General features: G+C 42.1%; 1 protein-coding gene and 1 long non-coding RNA gene across 4 annotated transcripts in view; one reads left to right on the forward strand and one right to left on the reverse strand.

The window, feature by feature from the left end:
- Positions 1 to 18,123, reverse strand: part of LOC133409580 (uncharacterized) — a 41,678-nt gene extending 23,555 nt beyond the window's left edge. The window contains exons 1-3 of one of the 3 annotated variants that reach the window (XM_061689800.1): positions 18,053 to 18,123; positions 17,800 to 17,914; positions 2,869 to 2,913 (exon numbers count right to left, since the gene is read on the reverse strand). The gene's annotated coding sequence lies outside the window, so the exon portion shown is untranslated. Of the gene's footprint in view, positions 1 to 2,868; positions 2,914 to 17,799 lie in introns of all 3 variants that reach the window. The other 2 variants (XM_061689799.1, XM_061689801.1) reach the window with 2 other exon arrangements.
- LOC133409581 (uncharacterized) overlaps positions 1 to 24,094 on the forward strand; it is a 107,592-nt gene that overhangs the window by 20,686 nt on the left and 62,812 nt on the right. The gene's annotated exons all lie outside the window — the stretch shown is intronic.

Below are 24,094 nucleotides of genomic sequence, written 5' to 3' on the forward strand. Positions count from 1 at the left end.
AGCTTTACACAATTGTCAATGTATACGCTCCAAATAAAGATTATCCAGCCTTTTTTCACATGCTCTTTTCACACTCGTTAAACTTGTCAGCCAATTCTACAATTATTATGGGAGGTGATTTTAACCTTACGCTAAATCCCCTAATAGATCGCTCAAATCTCAAAAATAGCAATCAGCCGCAATGCTCCAATATACGAGAGCAGTATATGGACGACTTTGGTCTCGTTGACATATGGAGGCTGAAAAACCCGTACAAAAAGAGAATACACATGTTTCAACACATAAAAGTGAAAAAAAAAAAAATAATTTGGGACCCCCACCAACATGGCGCTTCAACACGTCCCTATTGAAGGACCCTGATTTTGATTCTTTCGTGAGGAAGGAATGGGATGAGCACCCTCGAACTGCCGGAGTTTGTCAAGCAAAATAGTGAAGCTTCTCCCGCAAAGTAAAATAAATCTCTCAAAAGTTTATAAATTAATTTCATGTACTAAATCAATGCACTGACCATTCACCAAATGGGAAGAAGACCTTTCCATGTCTGCTGACCGTAGCTAATGGATACAGATTTGTAACTACACGTTTAGAATGACAAAAAACACAAATGTAATTGATACAATATAAAGTGCTCCAGTAGAACACACTTTACTCAGTACACTATGCATAAAATGGGCTTCTCTCCAACTAATATATGCGTGCAATGCACCAAAAACAACCCAGACACCTATTTTAATATTTCATATTTTCTATATGGGAATGTACACCAATTCGATGCTTTTGGTCTTCGGTTATTCAAAAACTCTCGGCTATTTTGAGGTGCAGGATTCCACTTTTCCCAAGATTGTGCATACTTGGCAACTTAAGCATAATCGACCTCCCTAATAAATATTCACAATCATTACTTGTTGCGGTAGCTATGGCTAAGAAAACAATTCTATTAAACTGGAAAAACCAACAAGCTATTAACATCAATCAGTGGCTAAATGTCATCATAGAATATACTGCGTTAGAAAAAATATCATCAGAACGAAAAAATCAATTACATATATACGTAAATAGCTGGTCAACTTTCCTCAACATGCTATATCTAGACTCTTGATTCCTTTGCCTGGGTAGGGTGCCATTTGAAAGTACACGATGAAATTCTGTATTCTTTGTTGTTGCGGTTGTTGTTGTTTTGTCATTATTATATTTATTTATTATTTTTATTTTCACACATTTTAGATCGGTTTGCATGGTGAGAGGACACATGCATGAAGTGGGGATCTTCTTCTCTTGTCCCTGTGTTTGCGGTTCTGGCATCTGTGGGGGCGGGACTTTTTTCACTTCTTCCTGATCTCGGGGGTGGTGGGAAACCACTGGGGCGACCTCCTGGAGAGTATTGGTGGTGTGATGGTGCCTCCCCCATGTTCCGTGGATGCTGTAGCGGTTCCCAGCTGGCGCCCGCCTGGGTCCCCTGCTCTGCCTGCTGGTGGGGGCGGTGGGGGCGGTGGGGCCCCCCTGTCACTCCTCAGGCCTGCTTCCTCCTTTTCTGCCCGTTCCTTGCGTCCCGCTGCGGTCGTCCTCCCCATATTCCAACACGTTCCTCGCCATTGCATATAGTGTGTAGCACGCTGTGTTTGTCATTTGCAACGTCACTTCTGGTAGCCCTTGTGGTGGATAGAATAACCCCACCCCAGTGTCTTGAGCTTCAGGTATGTTCGGGGAGGGCTCAGTATGCGTCATAAAAACCAAATTTTTAGCTAAACTATGGTTGGAAATTTGCTGGAAGTTACGTGCATGTATTACATAACATATAAACAATGCAAATATGAATTTTAACTGACCCCATAACATCTTTGTCATCTGACCTTTAAGCTACAAATATTGTTTATTGCTATCAATTTGAAGTTTTAAAGGATACCTTTTGTTTTATCATGATATTTAACGATAATATAAGCTTTTCAGCAAAAGTCTGTGCCTTTCTTTATCAAACATGTCACTGCATGACAGTTTTGGGCATTTTTATTTTAACGGTTCTGCGATTGGCTGGCGCCCAGTTCAGGGTGTACCCCGCCTCTCGCCCGAAGATAGATGGGATAGGCTCCAGCACGCCCCCGACGCTAGTGAGGGTAAGCGGAACGGAAGATGAATGAATGAATTTTAACGGTTCTAAAAATGTCTGGTGGAAGAAATTAGCTCTGCTGATAATATTATATGATGCAGAATATATTGTAATAATATATAATGCAGAGGATCCGAATAACTTTATAAAAATCAAAAATGGCATTTCATCTATCATACGTTCTTCTTTTCTATTGTAATTATTCTTATCTAAATATTTACTTTTTGGTATGGTTGCATGATAGATGTGTAAATTGATGTTTTTAATAACATTACATTTTCTGGAATGACTTACATTTCTCTGCAGTACAATGCAATGCAAGAAACTAATTCAGATCCTGATTCTGGAGAATCACATTTAGTGGATGTATGTGATGGCTTTGTTTCAGTATTATTGCCCTCGGCTGATTTGAGAGAAAAGAAAGCGCTTATTGAGTGACAACTGAGGGAGGAGAGCATGCTGAGTCACAGGAACTCAAAACCTGGGAACCATCGGTTCAGCCGAGCACTGGGACTATGTGCACAATAGCTAAAATGGGATTCAAACAAAGGGGAACTTCTGCAAGTCCCAAAGGAGGTGTTTGAGGCACTGTAGCGATGTCTCATAATGACTGCAATTTCATCTGAATGGGGAACGGAGCTCAACAGCTGGATGATGTCGACCATCATCTGGTGCCGTTTACCTCGCCTCTCTAGTTCCAAATGGAAACAGACCTTTTAAATTTGAATACAAATACTAGTACATGTGTCTGAAGAAAAACTCACCCAAGTTGAGCTCAGTGAAAGGAAAAAGTTTGATTCCAGTGTTGCCTGAAACACAGAAAGATTACAGAAATTTGAGCTTGCTTCAAGTGAAATCCACAGCTACTATCACTAATATTTTTATTGGTTATGCTCTTCGGAGACAATCTACAAGTCACGTCTCTAATGGTTGTAACTTCAGCCTTCCACCATCTGCTGCATGACATCTGCTCTGCTTGAACAAAGAAGCATAGTCTGCTGCTGTTGTAATATTTCTATTTTCTATTTATTTATTTGCCCCAAAGGGAGAGCGCAGACATGCAAATAGCACTCCTCTATATGCCTGACAGTAAAATTCATTATCTGCATTATTCACTGAGTAACTCAAAGACCATGTTAACAAAACACTCCTTTATCTGGATCTGCACCAAAGTTGAATGGATTCTTCCTTTGCCTGACTACTTTGCAATGTTTGGTGGAAGTGGTTTTTGCGTAATCTTGCATACCAACAAACATAACCTCTGCAGTGGAGGTGTAATTAGTGTGTAGTTGCAGAAAGACCTCGCCCTATGATGTTTAGTTCAAAAATGCTTAACATGAATCATCAAGTGTCAACTGTCAAGCTACAGTACATTAATAATACTGTACAGCACTTCATTGAAACATGACAATCAGAATATGCAGGTGCAACAATAAACCACCCATGCGGACTTACATGTGTAAAAATCAATGGTAGCTTATTGAGGAACATTCTTTTATGGCTCTGACACAGATTCTCTGTATATAAGATGCTATCATTTAGGTTCTTAATACGTGCCAAGTTTTGGCTAATAGTTGCAGTACTTCCTCACTGTAAGCTAAAATAATAATTGCTCTACGCCCGAAGACATCGCTGGAGTTGTTAACAGATTGAAAACTCACGTTTCCGGGGGAGCAGAGGGAGAGGATCCACCTGATAAAAACGAGACAACGTGGCCTTTGATTTTTGCTCATCCCCATCTTTGTCTTTTATCATCTCCCTTTCTTCTGCCAACTGATCGCGTTTGTCCTCCTCAGAATCCAGTGCTTTGTCAAGAATCATCGCACTCTCAGTCAGTCTCAATCCCAGCGTTGCCTCTTTTGTCTCCACATTTTCCTCATAGTCAGCAAAGCTACTGTCACTCTCTTCTGAATTCTCGTCAAAGAACTGATCATCCTCAATAACATCAGATGGAGTAGGTGGAATCAGATTGATCTCACAGTGCGCCAAGAGGCTCCCAGAAGTGGGGGTGCTGTCATTGCCACTTCCAAACAGAAAGTGATCCTCTTCTTCTTCATGCTCTTCCCAGCTGGTAGAAGGGTTTGCCAGTCTTGCTCGAGGCTGAAGCGGCAGAGAAGACAGATGCTGCAGTGGTTTCTTCGTTAGAGCCCTCAGGCAGGTCGACACAGAGCTAGCCGAGCGGCCGATGGTGTTTCTTGGGGTCACAGGCTCTTCCTCGAGCAGACTGAAACTGGTATTAACTATCCCCAGATCCTCCACTGTAATCTGGATAGTCTCCTTATCACCTGATCCCCTGTGTAGAGGGTCTCCCTTTATTTTCTCCTGTTCCTGCAAATGATCCTCCTCTTCACCTTGCAAGCATGAACAGCAGAAGAACCTATTAGCGAGATGCTGAGTTCTCCTGTGGAACCAACAAGTCTGCCGTTTCTTGGAGTTAGCAACTGGACGTTCCATGACAATAGCTATCGAACGACACTCTGGTTGCTTACCATTTTAACAGACCCCTGAGAAAATACACAACCTTGCACATCAGGACAAAATTCAGTTGGGGAAGATAAAGCATCCACAACACAAACACTAATTTGCAACATGGGTTGCTAAGCGAAGGAGAGAAACATTTCATAGACTGTTGGCCAGGTGAGCACTTGAAATCAATGGAGGGTCTGATCAGTGTCCTTTGATATGTTAAGCAGCATCATAATGTGGATCTCTTTTTCAAAGAGCTGCCACATGTAAAAAAGAGATTATATTGTAAATTACATTTTCAAAATGTATAATGTTTCAATAAAATTATTTACCACATACCATACAGTAAAATACTTTAACTACCGTTTCCACTGCATCATGGGATATTGATTGACGTCACACACAAAGTTACTGTATTTTATAACAGAATCCAGGTGGCTCCCAGCATGCATTGAACCATGAAATGTTGAACTGAACGATCAGGATTACCGTAAAATAAATATTGTTTGTTCATGCTACCAATAGTTCGTTAAATGTGTGTCTTGTTAATTCTCGCATTACATTTATGTTGCCCTTTCATGAAACCCTGACTGTGGGATGTGTGCGATAGAGTGACATCCCAGTCAGTTCACCTGTTATGCTAAACTAACAGTTACCAGGTGACTTATCAATTGCATTATATACAAGTGTGAACTTCCTTGTGATTACTCAATCTGGCTTACTTCTTCCACAAGCCAAAAGATCTCCAATTTTCCTTGTTTCATTAGCACCACAATAAATAAAAACATTGATTTGGAAAAAAATAATAACGAGTAGATCTCTGTTTATAGTGTGTGATTTGAACCAAAATCCAATTATGCAGGGCAACTATATTTAAAGTAAAATCACTTTACAGTATTTTGCTGCATGGTATGTGGTAAATAACATGTCTAAGTGTACTGTAATATATGTTTCTAGCATGCATTGAAATATTCATGTCTCCACAGTGTTTACATATTTTGGTGAAAATAACAAAGACGCGTATATAAGAAGAGACATGCTAGAAAATACGATAATACAAGAAAGAGAGTGAAAATCTATTGTGCAGAAATACTGAACACTAACAATGTGGGACCATTGTAGAAAAGCATTGTTGTATATGCTTCTGTTATATACATGTGGGTTTGGTAGGTAGCAGTATGTTTCCATTGGAGGAAACTCATTGTAGAGGTCAAGAGACAGGAGCCAATTGCTGCTTTCACAGCGTGTCACCTGATTCAGGTCAACTAATCTACAAGTATTGAGCAAATGATTCACAGCTGGTGTATGAGTACGATGTATCAAGAGGTGCGTGCAAAACTCCAGAATCCAATTCAGGACTACTCACCTCCTACAGTAACTTACTGGCAACAGTGTTGCAATACTTGCCACTGAATTCCTGTAAAAACCCTATGAAATGTCTAAGAGTGTAGATTTGGCAAAATAATGGCTGTTGTTTAATTCAGGTGAGAGATTTAAATTGTTTTATTGGTCATTGCAAGTTTGTAACCTCTGCAAATACCTTTGCAATGGGGGGGAATCATTTTCAGTAAAATTGCATTATGTTGTTTGGCATTGTGATGATATCATTATAACAAGGAAGTCTGCAGTTTCCCGGTGGCTCATCTATCGTGAAGTCAGCAGTGTGTTTGGAAACAGGTGAGATGCTTGGCTGTATAAACAGCGGATGCTTGGCTGTATAACCCTTATTGCTTCAGATTCCACATGCCCAGTCCTGTTGCCTGCTGCATGATAAGTCATCCAGCACAGGCGAAAACCCATTTTACCACACGATCCACATTGAAGGATCCTATGAAAAGATATCTATGTTTTGCTTGTTTTCCCTCATGCCCGTAAGGTAGCGGACGAGTACAGGGAGGGGAATAATACTCTTATGCTGTATCCACCGCTTACCACTGCTCGTTTGTCCAATAACGTTTATAATAATGAGCCTAATTTTCAGATCTTTGCGTTTAAAAAAACAACAACATTCCTATCGAGCATATTAACTCATTTTGAGGGTTTTTACAATGAATATATTATGTTGTCCCTACTCTGTTTTCCTTACATTTATTTGCAGTAGTTGTCTGAGCCCTGTGACTGACTAGCAACCCTACCATGGGTGTAGTGCTCCTCTCGTCCAAAGCCAGCTGGGATAGGTTCAATTTATCTGTGAACCTGAATAAAATATGCGATATGGAAAATGGTTGCCTGAATTGTACTTTTATCTGCACTTTATTTCCAAAAACCGAAATATGGCCTGCAGTAGTTCTTCATGCACTGGCCACAAATGTGCCTCTAAAAAGATAATACGACTGTTTTAAGTTTTGATTGACACTGACAAGAGTTATTTATCTCAGAATAGGCATAACATAATATTGTGCAGTGCTTCATTTTCTAACACAATATGAGATGGCTAAGTTGTGTTTGTTTCAGTTTCAGCAAATGTAGGTACTTCCCGGCAGATACCAGCATTAGTCCGGAGACTGGGTGGCTTTCCTCCCATAACATCTCTGAGGCCGATGGGAAACTATGTGGGTTTAGTTTACCTCACATTAGAATATACCACAACAAAGCAAAGAAGCTGAAGAACAGAGCAGTGCTTAAAACAGACAAGAAACAGATGAAAGCTATTTTATAAAAATCATTTTTTACCCTGTATGAAGGAATCTTAATTGAAGCTTCCCTTGAGCTATTCACAATCAGTACCGCATGCCCAACAAAGGGGGGCAGTAGAAAGCAGGATTACAACACTGACATGAACATAAACCAGAGCCCACCACTTCTTAGAACCACCTCCTCTTGTCTTCATAAGTCTGGATAGAGTTAAACCACACAAGTGCTTTTCATTCACAGCCCTTTAAAGCCAGCTTTCACGATATCTTGATCCACTATTTGAAAATATATCAAGTTTTATCATAATCCTTTTTACATGTTGTTTTAATATACGCAAGCGGTGAGGAAAGTAAAGAGATATATGTAAGATTAATGTCCCCATCCTTGTTTCCTTGTTATATACCTAATGTTTGAAATAAGCTGAAATTCTGCGACCAAATTGACAAATCTATGAAAATTGAGAGCCTTATGATGTCCGAGTCTTCTTTGAGTGGACCCGGATTGCCCCCAGAAAACCATTCGGGCAACATCAACACTATGGCTCTTAGCTCGTAACACGGAGAACACCCTTACCTCTTACTGTGTTGCGCCATTGGGAAACATGTTTCACACTTCTTGTCACAGTCAACTTTCCTTCAGCGTCACGATCCGGAAAGTCCGGACTTGTCTGCGGCAAACGTGACTCTGCTTTGGAGATTCAGAACTTTTTGACTTGAGCCTCTTCCATTCATAACACTCTCGTCTTTGAGCAGATCTTTCGGTTTTCCACCACTGAAACCTTCATGGAAGTCGGACTTCCAGAGTGTGCCAGATATTTGCCGCTTCCCTTGTGGCTGACATTTAATAGCATGAGAAAAGGAGTTTGGTGGAAGGAAGAAGAGGGCAGTGACCTTGAGAACTGTTGAACTTTCCCCTCTATTCCCCCACCAGTAGTCCGCTCCCTAATCAATTACTGTTGGCAGTCAGGAGACCACCAATGATTAGCAGGAGCAAGGCAGACGTGGTTTCGGGGGTTGAAGTGTGAGGAGGGGGCACACGAGTGGGGTGGGGCTTAGTGGAGAGTAAAGAAGTCTCTCAAACATCTTTGATCTGAACTAGCATGGGAAAAGTGAACCATTCAAATGAGCCTTGACAGTGACAATAAAAAGAACATGTCTTCCTGTAATTTGTACGCACACAAGCAGATGCCAAATATTGTTTACTGACAGGAGACCAAACAGTTATCGAATCATTTAGGGGTGTTTTTGTCTGTGAGAATGAGAGCTGTTCTCACGGTCAGTGTGGCTCCAAAGCTCAACAAAATCACTTGTTTTAGATTGGCTGATTGTCCCCGTTAGATCCAAGTGATTGACGTTTAATTGGATGAGTGGACTTCTTACACCACACCCACTGACAAGAAGTTTTTTTTCTCGCCTTTTACATTTTTTCCGCTTTGTGTCTCCTACTCTGCGGCATTTGACCATTAACTTTCTAAGTTTATCTGCTTTATAGCGCTAGGTCACCAATCAGCCGTCACAAATGTCATCATTCCTCCGCTCTTGTTTCATGGCCAGAGGCAAAACGGCGCAAATGGTTTGTTTGAGTGGGTGAGCAAGATATACACAGACTGACAGATTAAATAAAGGAAGATAAAAGAGGCCGAAAGAATAAAAAGACAAGGGATGTGCTTCAGAGAGGGGGGGTGACTGGCTCGGACTATACACGTCAACCTCGACTGCAACGGGCAGATAGAAACCTGCCATGCGAGATGCGACTTCCTCCAGGGCGCTCTGCGGCTCTTTTTTCTCTTAATGGTATTATAAGCGCCACTAGACACTTGTGTCTCCACTTTTCCCATGGGAACACCAGTTTGTATCTTTACCAAGCATTCTGATAAAGTTATCTCACTTCGCTCATGTTCCACTTTCCGGATATGCCCTGTTGAGACTAGCTGTGAGAAGATAATGTTAAATCAAATTATGGTTTATCTGTCAATTCGGAGCCAGTTCTGATTATCGTCGCTGTACATCACCAAGCAACGATAGCTGGACTCTAACTTGGTCAGTTCCGGAATTTCATGCATGGTATTGTTTGTTGGGCTCGGTTTGTGTTTTGTCATGGGATGTTTTTCGCAGGCAGACAAGGGTGGTGGCCACTGCGATGCCTTATCAGGCAGCCATGTCAAAGCTCCTGTCACAAGAGTTTAGAATGGGCAGGATCAAGGACAAAGGCTTCCAAGTGGCAACTTGTCCGTTTGAGGTCTCTGAAGAGATGCGAGTGCTTTCAAAGAAATCACTGCAAATTAATTTTAACACTCAGTGAAAAGACAGATTAGTGGGACAAAGAGTGTTCAATTCGGTGAGCAGCACGCTTGACAACAGGCCAGACCTGGGACACATTCGCCTCAGCTGCCAACAGTGACCTATTTTCACCAAAGATGAGGAAGGATTTTTAGCATCCCCTATTGTGCACAAGGCCCTGCAAAGCACACCACTGGAGGCTCATCGACATTCCCCCATTTGGACACCATGTCCTTTGATGCCTGCCGTGAGATTTTAATTAAGTGTGTCAGGTGATTAGATGGCCCGTATTGATCTGGGGGGCAGATGTTTCAAGAGCCAAGCAGTGCAAATAGCTCTGTAGAGAATACAGACACGGACGGGCCTTAACTATTGTGGTGGAGACTTTAGTGACAGACTCGCTCTCTCTTCAAGCAAGAGAGGAAAGTGATTTCAGCTTCAATTATCATCTTTAGGAGAGGAAATAGTGAGCAGATGGCAACAGTGGACACGGGCCTCAACACGATCAACACTGTTCAGGGACGTCTTTTCCTTGGGACAAATGGCCTTATGAGTTTTCATCGAAGGGTTAACACGGCACAATCGGAATAATATTTTGTAGAACAAGTCAACATACTGTAGCTAGCGTACTTGTCTTGATATTGAGTATTAGCCAATTATTTTCTAAACCTTTTTTGTATGTGTCATTAAAGTAAATGTTCATAAATCTATGCATTAGGTTATACCTTAAAACCACTAAAAACATGTCAACAACTGTCAACAGATATCGATATATTAAAACATCTGTGACTGCACAGCACGGTGAACGACTGGTTAGCACATCTGTCTCACAGTTCTGAGGACCCGGGTTCAAATCCGGCCTCGCCTGTGTGGACTTTGCATGCTCTCCCGAGTGGGTTTTCTCCGCGTACTCTGGCTTCCTCCCACGTCCCAAAAACATGCATGGTGGGTTGATTGAAGACTCTATATTGCCCATAGGTGTGAATGTGATTGTCAATTGTTGTTTGTTTCTATGTGTCCTGCGATTGGCTGGCGACCAGTTCAGGGTGTACCCCACCTGTCAGCTGAGAGAGGCTCCAAGCACGCCTGCGACCTTAGGGAGAATAAGCGGTATGGAAAATGGATGGATGGATTTGTGATTGCTGTGGGTGATTCCCCTTGAGGTGATTATAAATAGTGAAGAATATCTAAATTGTGTTTCACATACAACAAACTTTGTCATGAATTGTTTCATCAATATTCAATGTCTTCTATGTGAGGCTGTTAAACTGCAGTTTAAAGTCATTAAAGTCTTGAAATGTATTTATTTATTTAATCTTTAAATTTTCAACGTGACCATGATTATCATGCACTGGTATAAACTAAAGCAGTGATTCTTAGCAGTGACAGTGGTAAATGGGCTCCTTGTAGTAGAATCCCAAAGAATCACTGACTTAAATTGCTTCTGGGTAGCCATGCATAGCATTCAAAAATGTTAAACAGTAAATTAACATATATGGCAAATGGCAGTAAATGGCAAATAGTTGTTGGAGAGATGCTAATCTGTTTTCTGGCTACTGTTGAGATGCTCTTAAGCAAGAGACTCAATTTGAATTGCTCCTTGTATGTTTGTGTGATCTGGTTCTCAATGAGATGTGCAACACAAAATATATACAGTAGAGTGTAAATTGAATTTCCCCTTGAGGGTTTACAATGAGTATAGTAATCCCTGGTTTATAGGTTTCAGACCACGCCTGCATTCGGTGAAATCTGCAAAGTAGCAACCACATGTTTTCTTAAAATCATTTTTACATATTTTAAAACTGTATGAACCTCCCGAGACTCGCATTAATCTTCCCTACACTCCAATTAACCTCTACCATACTCGTAGAGACACTTATAAACACCTTTTAAACTCTTAAACATGCAGTAATGCACAGGAGTACTGTACACTATGTACATATTATTCCTTGTAATATGCATTTTCTTGATTTCTTTTTTTTTTTTTTTTTTTTTTTTAAGTAGTAGTTTTAATGTCTTGGGCTAGAAAGTGTGCATTTACCTCCAAACTCCACCTTTAAGTACTGTTTTTTAAATGTCTTATATTTAAGCGTGTGTTAATGTTCAAACTGAGCATAATGATACAGTGACTTACAATCATAATTATACTTTTTAAGGATAAAACCTCTGCCACATTTTTGATGAACACTTGGGCCTATTGTATGACTATTTTTTTAGGTGGTACTTAGGTGTAAAAAGTTAGACAACCACTGATCTACAACAACTGGTGATGTGCTGTATTTGAATTGCCATGTCCACACATTGAAGGGTTGCCGATGGCAGCACTAGGAAGTTTTCAAATCATATTCTGTAATTGTAGTCATTGGCACTCACCGACCAAATTTTACACCATCTAAAATGTATAACACTTATAAATTTTACAATATCCTCAAACCCAGTGTTATTTATGATTTGAGCAAGGAATTTGTTTTTGGGAGCATAACTATTATATCTGGCGAGGCTGATTCGCAATGCAGTCAGAAAAAGCTTGTGTTAGTGTTGGACCCAAAATCTTTGGGACAAATAAATCATTTTGGTGTCATTTGGGGGTTCTAATTTATATAATTTGTGGTATAGTCATCTATGCGGCATGCTTGTTGAGTGGCACCACGTACAAATGGTGTTATTTGTCATTTGTGATGGAACATGTGGGCTCTTTTCCTCCGTATACTGAGTGCATTATTGGTGCTCAAGCAAGCTGCTTTCGCCCGCTGGTAGCTCTTACCTTGACTATATCGGTGTGTGTGTGTGTGTGTGTGTGTGTGTGTGTGTGTATATATATATATATATATATATATATATACACACACACATACCATCGAAATGCAATTCAAACACAGTAACTGAAGGATTATTTGTGTGCATTGCAGATGCCATGATAAGTCATGTCTTGATATATTGTCAGTCTTTGTTCCCTGTGTTATATGAACAAAAATGGGAGACGACATCTTGTAAAAGAAGCATGTCAATAAGTGCTGACGGTCCTGCCTAGCCTTACCTAAACAACATCACATTTGATTGAGCATAGCAAACCAACCAGATGTGCTTTTATGCAGTATGAGGTTATACACAGTGCAACCTCTGAGGTGGAACACGTTTCAGAACTCTTTTCAGCATCCAGTTTGTTGGTATTTAAAAATGATTTTCCCACTGAAAATGATAGAAATGTAATTAATTTATTCCAGGTTTAAACTTTATCCATTATACAAACTTGAACTTGTACAAAGTTATAAGTAAAGATTTAATATTTAAAAGCACAAAAGAAGTTAAATGCTGTGTAATAAAAGTTAAAAACAGTAAATTGTGTACTCACCTTTAACTTCAATAATGCCTGACGGACGGTGAAGATTACAACTTTTTCATGAAATTCCTAAACAAATATTCCCAGTCTATATTCCATTATTATTGTTATTATTAGTAGTATTAGTCGTAGTAATTGTAGTACTAGTAGTATTGTAGATATTAAGGGTCGCGGGCGTGCTGTAGCCAATCCCAGCTGTCTTCGGGCGAGAGGCGGGTTACACCCTGAACTGGTCGCCAGCCAATCGCAGGGCACATATAAACAAACAACCATTCGCACTCACATTCACACCTACGGACAATTCAGAGTCTTCAATTAACCTACCACATGTTTTTGGGATGTGGGAGGAAACCGGAGTACCCAGAGAAAACCATGCAGGCACGGGGAGAATATGCAAAAGTACACACAGGCGGGGCTGGGATTTGAACCCCGGTCCCCAGAACTGTGAGGCATACGTGCTAACCAGACGTCCAATGTGCCACCGCCGTTAGACATGCTTTTTCTTTTTTGTTTCCTTTTTCTCTTTCAAATGAGTGACAAACATTCGTGATGATAAAATATCACAAGTCAAATAAAATCTTTGCACAGCAACGTCATTAAACACCAGCATGTTTGCTTAACCACTTGTTGCTAGGTAGAATAAAAACAATTTGCTGTATGCCTGTTACGCATAGATTACTTGAATAGCAAATTAGGAAGTGACTGCACCAAGATACTCTGTAATAAATATCAAATACATTTTGGAAGGAAACTATACATAGCTTAGATTGCTGAATCTGGTTGGGATACTGTTCCCAATGCGGCTGATCCAGAAAGCTGTACCACAGCTGGTTCCAACTCGGACTGATGATAAAATAAGCGAACACAGCCATGTTGTTCGCGTAAGTAGGATTTGTACACACAAACCCTTATTAACACAATCACGTCACACCCCCCATGCCTTATCCCAGGCTTGAATGGAATGCATCGGAATCTGACGGCAGACAGGAAGTCTTTATTGTACTAGCGCAGAGATCCCGGAGCCAGACAGCATACAGGAGCGATGTCACCCCTGGCCGGACCAGGCATATCTTTGTGCTTGCTCACCGTGTAACAAAGAAGCAAATAAACACTGTTACCCTCATCGGTCTTTAACTGTCATTTCAATTAGGCAGTGCAGTGATGGAAATCCATGGCCTGTGTTTTTCCCAGCCACGCTGTTACCTCTGACCCCCACGGCTCGTGCCTGAGGTGATTTTCTTTATTAGTCCATGGGGTCAGTATTTAGCCCCATAGCCATCAGTAGCGGGCTTAAATCTGCAGAGTCAACACTCTGCCTTCCTGGCTGTTAGCTGCATTAACACACTGAAGCCCCACTCCCACTCCCCAAACATCCTCCCTAAGGCCAGATAACATCTCTGTCCCATCCATTCACGAGGCAAACCAAAGCTCATGCTCTGGAGCTGGAGAGGCATTCTATAAAGTCTCATCATTCTCATTACCAAATGACCAAGTTTTAGGCCACAGAAGTTTCAGTCATTCATCCATTCTCAACACCGCTTATCCTGGTTAGGGTCGCGGGGCGCTGTGGCCTATCCCAACTGACTTCGGGCAAAAGGCGGTCTACACCCTGAACTGGTCGCCAGGCCGTCGCAGGGCACATATAGACACGGACAACCATTCGCACTCACATTCACACCGTCACTGAGTGGGAACTGAACCCACGCTGCCCGCACCAAAGTCAGGACCACTACAAAATCAGTGACTCCCACAGAGGTTTAAAGTTGTGAAACTGTCAGAGATGTCTTGCAATGCAACGACTTCAAGAGGCTGTGTGAAGTTAATGATGATGTTCAGCTTTCTTTTTTATACATCGGGGATCAATGGCGATCAGGAAGAGAGGTCAAAAGAAGGACCTGAAGTAATTTAGTGGATGTTTGTATTGTATGTAGAGGTCTGCTGATACAACCTTGTTGTACTGGATGTCTTCACTTTCGCTTGGGTTTTTTCTTTATTTGAAAAAGAAGTAAAGCGATGAGTGTTGACCAAGTGGTACATTTTCCAAGAAACAAAGCTTTTGGCATAAAAACAGTGCATGTTTTGTTACTGTAAATCATGATGCTGTTTAATTAGCATCCTCCAAGTCTCATCCATTGTGGTTTCACTCTGAGATGTGTTCCGTCTTTGCTTTTACTTGCATTTTTCTCAACATATTCCATCAATTCTATGACAAGAGGCCAGTAGAGACAAATGGTAATTACAAGGGGGCATAAATCTGCTCAAGAATAAAATGGGCTGTTATAATTCATTAAAAAAAAGTCTCATAAAAGGACAGGCCATTTCTTCTTAACACATCCCCCATCTTATTTTCACGAGCTAACAAAACAAGAATTACAATCTCTTTGCCAATAGTGTATTATTTTAACCAGAACATTGGTATACATGCAAAAAGGCTAAAACCCTGTCAATACCACAGTGGTTGCCAGCACCTTAGTCAAGTCAATATTTGCGCCCCCTAAAGCTGGGCAAGTATTATTTTTAAACTCCAACTGTAAATTGTCTACGATGGGAAGTCGAAGTTAACAATTCAAATACTTCAACTGCCAGATTGAAACTGGCTTGAAAAATACAGCAGTTTGGATCTTGGAGACCTTGAAGCTTGCTATCACCATGACGACTAGGTTCTCCGGTAAACATTCCACACCATCAGTTTGCCTCTCGAGGTAACAGAACCACAGAAGACGCCATATCTACTGTACACAACACACTTAGCCCATCCATCAATTTTCTGTGCCACTTATCCTCACTAGTGTCGCAGGCTTGCTGGAGCCTATCCCAACTATGTTCAGGCGAGAGGCGGGGTACACCCTTACCCATCTGGAAAATAAGAACTCATATGCCAGACTGCTTTTTGTGGATTACAATTCTGCATTTAATACAATAACCCCTTCCAAATGGGTCACTTAACTCAACAAGCTAGGTCTCACCCCAGAAATTTGTGACCTCATCCTGGACTTACTGGCTGACTGTCGACAGGTGGTAAGGATGGGCTCGATCACCTCTGCTCCCCTGACCCTGAACATAAAGTAGGTGCACCTCGAGGGTGTGTCCTGAGCCCTCTAATGTATTCCCTATTCCCCCACGGTTGTTCGTCCACACACCACTCAAACCTAGTGGTCAAGTTTGCTTTTTTTTTTCTCAAATGTCATGACAAATACTACTTCCACTGCTACAGCTAAATATTAGATGTTGTATGTTTTTGCTTCTTTTGAAATTCTGCGCCCCATAAAATGTAGTGCCTGGAGTAGCCTCCCCTCCTCACCCTCAACCCCTTTGGCTACCTGAACTTAATCTCATTGGAGATCTTAGCTCCACAAACCCCAGTCAATTTGAGTAAGATGATGCCTTTTTGGTGGTGGTCTCTAACGACCAGTGAGGATAATAGATCAAATACTAATGACGACGCTTTGAACCATTGTCATTCCTCGTGCCCCGCACCAGTGACCTACCTCCCCTCCTGGTGCATGGTTTGCCTTCTGCCGGAGTGAAAGTGACACTTTTTAAAGGAGCCTCTGACCTAGATAATGTCTACCCATAGAAAAATATAGGATGCGTTAACAGCCATACTGGTGCAGTAATCTGATAAAAGCCTGGAATTCCCCTACATGTGAGTGCTGCTTTGAATCTATGCTGCTCGATCATGTTTACTCTAGAATACGAAATAACAAATGAGACATTATGAATTGTAGTTATTATTGCTTTCATTGCAAACGAAATCTGATCAATCTGTCTGTCTTTGGACACAAGCCATATGTAGCTACTTTGTCTTCTGTCCTTGCCTTTCCTGACCCATTAAAAGCATTGGCCCTGAAATATGAGTTATCCACAGGGAGCTCAAACAGAAGTTTGCTCAGGAGAAAAACTTGGCAAATTAACTACGGTCGCTGAAGAAGACATCAATTTCATAATCCAGTTTTACAATGCAAGACATGCATGTGCAACTGTCAACTGAGAGGCCACTTATATAAGTGAGGCTTATTTGAGATGCAGATTGAGGAGGCCTGCTAGCCTCCATGTCACGTTTCCACTTGCAGTGAAAAAACACAAATGAAATCAAGAAGAATTTGAACCTTTGGTATCAATCTTTGCCTGCGTGATAAAGACTGTGATGACAGATGAGTTGATCCCTCGCCGAGGGTGGAGTCCATGCATATTTGTCTGCAGTTCTGCAGTAAATGTTGCCGTCTCCACCCAAACTCTAACCACTGCACATTCTCTCTCCCTGAGCTGTCTGCTGACATATTGCACACAATGCATGTGCCCTGATTCCATCAAGCATTTCCATAAGACAGGACCACAAGGAGCCATTATAATGGGAAAACAACATGTACTGTATGTGTTCAGCAAGAGTGAACAGGAGGAATTGTGCAAACCGCTAGCCACTCAGCAAACCACTCTATCGTTGGCTCCATTTTTTTTTTTTTTTTTTTTTGCCAGCTGGCACAGGCACCCTGGCAAAAGCGTCCTGTAGTGTGTAATGGATCATAAAGGTTTGCTGGGAATCCGCGTTGATTTAGCAATGTATCCCAAATCCATTGGTGCTGCTTTTCTGCATAAGCAAGCATGCCAATGCAAGACTTCGCGCACCAAAACAATCTCCCAGTGGAGCAAAACACAAACTTAAAGCCCGGCTCTGTTTTTCAGGTCTGAGCAACTCCCACAAGAGGCTGTAGCCCAAAACCTCTTTTTACATAACCACTGTAAAATTATTGGCATGCGTACAGCAATCATCTTCATTTGCCACATGTTAAATGTGTGTTTCAAGACTCCAAACCATTCTGTCTATGAAAACAGTCCATAATACCAGTATTTGTAAGCAAAATTTCGCTGGCTTTAGAAAACAAGACTGTGTCCCCTCCAAATTATCTGCAATGTCGCTACTAAATCTGTAGGTTCTTTTATAACTGAAAATAGTATTTAAAATGAAGTCATCTTACCTTAACACGAGCAGCATTTATTATTATTCCATCTAAACAAGAATGCGTTCAGTCTGTTAGAAGATGAGTGACACACTGATCTATCATGTGTTGGCATGAACGCAAGGCTGCCTGGCTGACAGAAAAGAGATTAAACAGAATTAACAGTGTCCAGATGCAGGCCACACGCACATGCATTCAAACACACTGACACACTGCTCAAGAAATGCAACAGCATGATCCAAAGCTATCTGTTGTCATCCCAATGTAGTACCTCGTTGCATCGTGTTGGATCTCCACAAACAAAAACATGCTGTATAAAAATATGCACTGGTTGCTAGCAACTGTGTCAGTGTGACTGGTCATGGTCTTCTTTATTTTTAGATTTGTTGTTAAAATCTGATTATAAAAGGCCAGATGGACCTCAGTGCGATGGCACCCTCCTGAACACACACACACGCGCACACACACATCTGTATACTTGAATCACAAAAAGAGAACAAACTGGGTCATCTCTTACTTATGCCAGATTGAATTTTGTGAAAAAAAATTTAATCAGTGTGTTTACTATTTCCTCTTCTAATGAGATTTTAAGGAGTATTTGGGCAGCATTGCATATTTTCTGTATATGATAAAGTCATACAATTACAAGAATGCAGTCGTGATAACAAGAAAAACATTTTCATTAAGTTCTTATTACTATCTCTTCTACTGCTACTACTATTGCTACAATTATTCATGTGGGAGATCTAATACAAGAGATGGATGCTTGATCAGTCATTACAAAGATAATAATCAGTTTGAATTGACATTGACATCATCCCCTCCTTGAGCCGTCACCTTGTCGTGGTGGAGGGGTTTGTGTGTCCCAGTGATCCTAGGAGCTAAGTTGTCTGGGGCTTTATGCCCCTGGCAGGGTCACCCATGACAAACAGGTCCTAGGTGAGGGACCAGACAAAGCACGGCTCAAAGACCCTAATGATGACGACAAACTATGGACTTCATTTTCCCTTGCCCGGACGCGGGTCACCGGGCCCCCCCACTGGATCCAGCCCTGGTGGAGGCGGAGCTGTCAACTTCCCATGGGCTCACCACCTGTGGGAGGGGCCATATGGGTCGGGTGCAGTGTGAGCTGGGCGGTGGCCGAAGGCGGGGACCTTGCCGATCCGATCCCCGGCTACAGAAGCTGGCTCTAGGGACGTGGAATGTCACATCTCTGGCAGGGAAGGAGCCCGAGCGGGTGTGTGAGCTCGCCTCCACACACAGCTTGGGCTCTGGTTCCAGTCCTCTCGAGAGGGGTTGGACTCTCTTCCACTCTGGAGTTACCCATGGTGAGAGGCGCCGAGCAGGTGTGGGTATACTTATTGCCCCCCGGCTCGGCGCCTATACGTTGGGGTTCATCCCGGTGGACGAGAGGGTAGCCTCCCTCCGCCTTCGGGTGGGGGGACGGGTCCTGACTGTTGTTTGTGCCTATGCACCAAACACCAGTTCAGAGTACCCACCATTTCTGGAGTCCTTGGAGTGGGTGCTGGAGAGCGCTCCCACTTCAATGCTCACGTGGACAATGACAGTGAGACCTGGAAGGGCGTGATTGTGAGGAACGCCCCCCCCCCCGATCAGAACCCGAGCAGTGTTCTGTTATTGGACTTCTGTGCTCGTCATGGATTGTCCATAACGAACACCATGTTCAAGCATAAGGGTGTCCACACGTGCACTTGGCACAAGGACACCCTAGGTCGCAGTTCGATGATCGACTTTGTGGTCGTGTCATCGGACTTGCGGCCGCATGTCTTGGACACTCGGGTGAAGAGAGGGGCGGAGCTGTCAACTGATCACCACCTGGTGGTGAATTGGCTCCGATGGTGGGGGAAGATGCCGGTCCGACGTGGCAGAATCCTCTGTCAGAAGGAGTTTCAACTCCTACCTCCGACAGAACTTTGCTCATGTTCTGGGGGAGGCGGGGGACATCGAGTCCGGGTGGACCATGTTCCGCGCCTCCATTGCTGAGGCCGCCGACCGGAGCTGTGGCCGTAAGGTGGTCTGTGCCTGTCGTGGCGGCAATCCCCGAACCCGTTGGTGGACACCAATGGTGAGGGATGCCGTCAAGCTGAAGAAGGAGTCCTATCGGGCCTTTTTGGCCTGTGGGACTCCTGAGTCCTGGTTGACACGCCTCTGCAACATCGCGTGGACATCGGGGACAGTGCCTCTGGATTGGCAGACTGGGGTGGTGGTCCCCCTTTTTAAGAAGGGGGACCAGAGGGTGTGTTCCAACTACAGGGGGATCAGACTGCTCAGCCTCCCTGGTAAGGTCTATTCAGGGGTGCTGGAGAGGAGGGTCCGTCGGGAAGTCGATTCAGGAGGTGCAGTGTGGTTTTCGTCCTGGCCGTGGACCAGCTCTACACCCTCGGCAGGGACCTCGAGGGTGTAGATACGGGCTGTTCGGTACCTGTACGACCGGAGTCAGAGTTTGGTCCGCGTATCCGGCAGTAAGTCGGACTCGTTCCCGGTGAGTCTGGGCGTCCCTGCTAAAGCTACTGCCCCCGCGACCCGACCCGGAAAAGCGGTAGAAAATGGATGGATGGATGGATTGACATCGTTGCGTGTGTTAAAATATTAAAAATAGCTCTCGTGATGATGCAGCAAAGTCTGACACTCTGTTAAACACAACCACAATAAATAACATCCATCCATCCATTTTCTGAGCCGCTTCTCCTTACTCGGGTCGTGGGCGTGTGGGAGCCTATCCCAGCTGTCATCGGGCAGGAGGTGGGGTACACCCTGAACTGGTTGCCAGCCAATCACAGGGCACATAGAAACAAACAACCATTTGCACTCACAGTCATGTCTACGGGCAATTTAGAGTCTCCAATTAATGCATGTTTTTGGGATGTGGGAGGAAACCGGAGTGCCCGGAGAAAACCCACGCAGGCACGGGGAGAACATGCAAACTCCACACAGGCGGGGACAGGGATTGAACCCCGCACCTCAGAACTGTGAGGCTGACGCTCTAACCAGTCGGCCACCGTGCCGCCAATAAATAACAATTCAATATAATTATTATATTCATACATGCCTTGCTGACAGTGTTACTCAAAATTGAGCAGGATTGTTTTTGATATAGCTTGAAGATACAGCTCTTTTACTGGATTTCATTGGGTGGCGCATCACCACCTAATATTGTGGCATTTCTACTGAAACCAGTACAAAAATGAATAGTTGAGTTGCTTCAAAACGTTGCTTCTAACATTGTAACATTGTCCAGTGACCCTCCAAACATTACATAAAATGATTGAGGGTTTGCAGTGGTCAATTAACACTGTGTGGATGGCTCCTGGTGGATTGAATAGTCACATATATAACCGAAAGAAATAAACTCAAAACCACAGCTCCACTCTGACTTTCGCAATAATAACACTTGCAGTGGAAACCTTTTACTTTTCAGTGAGAAATGGTTTGTAGGCCCAAAACTATAATAGCACCTATTGTGCTGGTGTTCACATAGGCACAATATTGAGAAAGGACATTTCATTACAACCAATAGACCCTCAATCATGTGTAAAATTTGCAGTTTGAATGGGGCCACTATCGTATTAATCATCAGAGGATCCAGGAACGGAGTTGATAGAGGCCCCTTCCAGCTAACTCTTTGTGCCGTTGTTCCCGCTTACAGTATCAGAGTTCAGCTTAATTTAGGCTTTTTAATCAAGACAGGCCCCTCAGTGATTGACGTTGGGCTGGACCAGGGTGTTCACACCGATATGTTTCCTCAAGATTAGACCAAAACCCATTCTCTCTACTGAAGGAAAGAAATCAGTCAAAGAACACAGTGAGTTATTTTTCTTAATTCTCTCCACTCTCCCAAGTACTCATTCCGGACAACAATGGGAGGGCCTGCTTATTTTAGAGAATTAAAAAGGAAAACAATTTAACAGTAAAACATGGTTTTAAAAGAACAGCGGACGTGCCACTTAAATGTGACAGTGATGTAAATCAGTCAAGGGTTTTCCTTCTTCATCACGCACTGTCTGACTAGAATCCAAAAGCATGCACCATGTTTTCTATTTCTATGTATCCGTTACCATGAAAAATCGCTTGTTTTTGATTGAAGTTTGTGCTTAAAGTTTAATCTTGGCTGTGTGTGACTGTTTAACACGATGGCACAGCATAGTGTGGTCAAGGAATTTGGCTCTTTTTTTTTTTCCCTTTCAGATAATAAAGATTGTAATCTAAGCCTCTTAGCCAGTGAGTGTTTTGGGCCTAAACCACAGAATTATGAGTGATTTTGATTGTGGCGATTTTATAAGTTTCAAGTTCATTATTTGAACCCTAAAGTTCATAGTTATTTATTTATTAATTAAAGCTTTCTTTTTTCTTTTCTTTTTTACCCTTTGATACTGTAAGACTTTTTACAAGTTTAAAGTGTGTCAAAGACAATTTTTGTCCAGTCATCCAGAAGAACATTTGTGAAGTGAAAGGTCACTGATGTTGGAGCTGAGAGAGACAATCGGGCTCACTAACTGATTCTGGTGCATCCCAAAGGTGTTGGGTGGACTCAAATTTATCCACCCCAAACTCATCCATACATGCCTGCTTGGACCTAACCCAAACTGTTAGCACAAAGTCGAATTATCCTAAATACTCATCTTTTTATGATGCAGAATTAATCTCCAGGAGGAGCTAAAATTAGAACTAGCCAAGCCCTTGATAGATTAATAAATCAGTACGAATGTGTGTTTCGTTTCTTTTATATAGAACAGGCATACAGTTCTGGTCAGAGCTTGACGAGGACTCATTATTGGCATGAGTGTAATATTTGAGTTTGGTTGAGTTTAAAAATCGAGAATTAAGGGCACACATTTGAATTTGTTTGGGATTTTCCTCACAGGATCTAAATTAGACTGTTAGTTTCAAATATCTACATGCAAACCTGCTAAAATTTGGTTAAATGTCTCTCTACGTTTGCAACAAATCGCAGCAAATGATCAGTCAGAACTTATTAACAATTGCACTTGTTAGAGGAGCAGATATTGGTCGAACAATTCGTACGACAATAAAGTTTTGATGCACATTCGGTATGACAATTAAACGTCACGTTTTTGTAGTTTGTGCAATTTTCTATTATTCTAATTGTTTTATGTCCATTACAGGAGACTTAAAGGTGCATATTATTAACAATTCAATTCCTTGAATCATCATCCTCTGTATAATGGCCAGATGTTCAGATAACAACCAGATGTTTTTCATTTTGGAGGGGAAAAAGGGTCACCTGCAATCACTTTAATTTTCTTTTTTTATATAATGTAGCAAAGACTGATTTAAAAATGGAAAATCTTGTAAAATACACTGACACAAACATTTTTACAAGAGCAACACATCTTTAAACCAACACAATAACTTTAGATGGTGTAAGCATATGATCGTATCTCTTACAGTTTATCTCTCGAGTTGAGGCACGAACCCTTCAAGGTGCTTGGCAGGAAATCTGTTACAGGCACTTATCCCACACCACATCATCAGGCACTGGTGTCTCGTCTGGTGTCTACTAGTCTTGTGCAACTTTGCAGAAGACACTAGTGCTTTTTTTGGTGGCGGGTAAAATGTTTTCACGTCTAGACGTTGCACCAAAATAGATGCGGAATGGATTTAGCTGTGTTGTCAGCTATATCCTGCCCACATGCAGGATCATTGTACTTTCTCATGAGTGAAACAAGGCCTCTTCCGTCCTCTGACTTCACAGTTCAACTGACCTGTCAGCTAGACTGGGAATGTTGATATAGCAATAAGGATGGCTGCGATAATACTGCTGTCTGATTTACATTTGAATACTTGCAGCGTACACGACTCATACATTAGTGTAGATGCAGAACAAATTTAAGCAAGTAAAGGGAAGTTTTGCAGAGAAAAAAAATACTGTAATATTCCAAGGTACACTCTTAAAATACAGTAAATGTGCAATTTTAAATAAGCGTGCAAACACTGATAGTTTTTCAATTGAATTCTACATTTAAATACTGAGAAATACAAGATGAAAAATATTGTGCCTTATGCACACACAGCCCACAATATTAGGAGCACCTGCACAATCAAATGAGCTCCAATGCAAGAATTATAGGAGAGTGGAAGACGAACGGCCCGATGAAGCCCTGTGATGACAAACTTGGTGATCTTCACTTGGTGCCAGTGCCTACAAGGCACAGGAAGGATATATGATTGGCAGAGCAATTCACTTCCTTTGTTTTCTTTATTTTTTTATTAACGTTATTTGTTTTCCCAGTGGCCCACCACAATTTATAAAAAAATAAATAAAATGCTTCAG

Source organism: Phycodurus eques, chromosome 11 (genome assembly GCF_024500275.1).
Source record: "Phycodurus eques isolate BA_2022a chromosome 11, UOR_Pequ_1.1, whole genome shotgun sequence".
Lineage (NCBI taxonomy): Eukaryota > Metazoa > Chordata > Actinopteri > Syngnathiformes > Syngnathidae > Phycodurus > Phycodurus eques.